The sequence below is a fragment of the Trichechus manatus genome, unplaced genomic scaffold (assembly GCF_000243295.1).
Source record: "Trichechus manatus latirostris isolate Lorelei unplaced genomic scaffold, TriManLat1.0 scaffold00154, whole genome shotgun sequence".
NCBI lineage: Eukaryota > Metazoa > Chordata > Mammalia > Sirenia > Trichechidae > Trichechus > Trichechus manatus.
The window spans coordinates 1,492,686-1,495,321 of NW_004444090.1; positions in this window are offsets into that span (position 1 = coordinate 1,492,686).

Here is a 2,636-nt window from a genome sequence, read left to right on the forward strand (position 1 = left end):
AGTCTAGTTTCAGAGAACAAAGTTGCATCATCACTGTAATCCCCCAAAACATATACCAGCACACACACACACACACACACACACACACACACACACCATTTCCCCAGGAGTAAATGATTGCAGATCTGTGCTTGCTCTTACGAATCGCCAGTATTTCATAAACATGAGACAAAACAATGTAACTAGTTTATTCTGTTAGGTAATTTCTACAATCTAATTACAATCATCAGCATATTATATTTGGTAAACATTTGCTCTATACAGGGAAGTCTACTATGGTTAGACATTTGAAGGTATTTTATTCCACAGCCTGATTTTTTCCCTCTTTACCACAGGTCCTATATCTGTGTGCCATAGTGCTGTGTGTATGCATATATTGGGCACAGCTGTATGGCAACTTGCAAGTCTAAGTAATACACATTAACAGTCAAAATACACACATATTTTAACTTTTAAGGATTTGTTGGGTTTAATAAAGTACTTGGGAACTATTTTGAGACTTTAGAGATTAGAATTTCATTTGAGTGTAAAAAAGTGAATTCTGTAGACCACTGATATTTCTCTTTTAAATGAGATTTTTTTTTTAAAAAATGTTACTTTTTGATGAAGGTTTTTCTGTAAGGTAATGCCTTCTAAAACTCATACTGAACATAATTTAATCGTATGTTGATGATTCAGTCAGCATTACAAATGTAACATCTATGAGTATGCCTTCAAAGGCTAGTATGGTTCACAGAGCTACTTGTACCAAAACTGAATAGCTCCAAACTACTGTAATTATATAATTCTCATATCTGTGTTTTTAATAGTTTAATAGTTTTTCTGCATTCTTCTCTGTCAGACTGTAACTTCTTAGGATTATTGTAGACTTGCCTCAGCAGCTGCCTTCTAATTATAGTCTGAGAAATCAGATAACCAAACTTTTTAAGATTATTTCTAGAGTTAAAGTAATTTTGTGGCATCTATTTTGGTTATTGAAATGGAAAATGTTTTTAGATTAATAATTTTTGTTGGATAATTGAAATTATCAGATTTGGATATTCTAGACAGTGAGATATTAATTTGTGTGGTATATTATAAATTACTGATGAAATTAAATGTAAAATATGTAGAAGCATAAGGGAAATGAGTAGCAGTTGGACTGAGTAAAAGCCTAGAGAAACTTTTTAAACTCATCTGTGTTCAGTTGGAAACCCTATGGGGCAGTTCTACTCTGTCCTATAGGGTCACTGTGAGTCAGAATCCACTGGATGGCAACTGGTTTCTTTTGGGTGCTCAGTTGTGTGAAGAGTTTCCAAAGTATTCCCCTACCTGTGCCACGTGCATGAAGGTATACAAAGCTTTTGTTATATGAGTACATACACAGGATTTCAATAACATCAAAGCAAATTTGATTACTGGTAAAATATTCAAAAATACAGAAATGTGATCATATAGCCTCGGTTTGGTAAAAGCACAGTGAGAGGCAATAATGGATCATATGATCACACTGATGGCAATGTGGATTGAAGTAGATATTCTAAGTGGCCCAGTGCTTGAGAAAGTGAGTGGATTTTTAGGTGTTTTTGGAAATTTTTAAATATTACTAAAGTGAAAAGATTGTGAAGACAGTTTTTGAGGCAGAGGTTATCTGATTAAATATTCACATGGCAGATAGAGAGGATGAAGAGTAACTGCAGGAACCTGGCCCCTATTAGTGTGAAGCCACTCTTATCAGAAACACACAGGAATCAGTAGGGAATGTGTTAAATAACTAATTCCTTAAGTTGCATGCTACAGTGTTGGGACATTAAAATTCTCATTGCAAGTAAAAATTTCCATTATTTAAATGCGTATCTATATCTTTGCCACAATATACAACTAAGACAAATGAGGGCAATGGTGGTTCTCGCCTTCCATGAAAGAGATCTGGGTTTGATTCCAGCCAATGTACCTCATGTGCAGCCACAACCCATCTGTCAGTGCACGCTTGCATGTTGCTGTGATGCTAAACAGGTTTCAGCTCTCAGACTAAGACAGGCTAGAAGAAAAGCTTGGAAATCTACTTCCAAAAAAATCAGCCAGTCAAAATCCTGTGGATCACAATGGTCTGATCCTACTGTGCATGGGATCACCATGAGTGGGGGCTGACTCAATGGCAACCAGCAACAACACAGTATTTTGAAACCTTAGCACATAGGAAAAAGTAAGTAATGCCCAGAAAAGTGTAAGCCTCAATGAATACTTGGTGATATTTTTAAGAATGTATTGATGGCCCCCTCTGTGCCAGGTAATAGCACTTGAGATAATAATGATGAAAGTGAAAAGGATATTGGTTGGCCTGAGCTGCCATCCATACAAAATGACTGATATGTTTATGAGTTCCCTGGACCTGCCGAAGGTGCAGCTTGTGGGTTTGGAATAGACACCTTACCTGTGAGTAAAGCAAACCAGCCCATGCTGGGATCACACATTATTTTGGCTACCATGCTCTAGCCAGTTGAGCTAACTGGCTCAAACTGCCAGTTTTTTTTTGTTTTTTTTTTTTGTTTTTTTTAATATTTTATTGTACTTCAGGTGAAGGCTTACAGAACAGATAGTTTCTCTTGTAACAGTAACACACATGCTGTTTTATGACATTGGTTAACAACCCCACA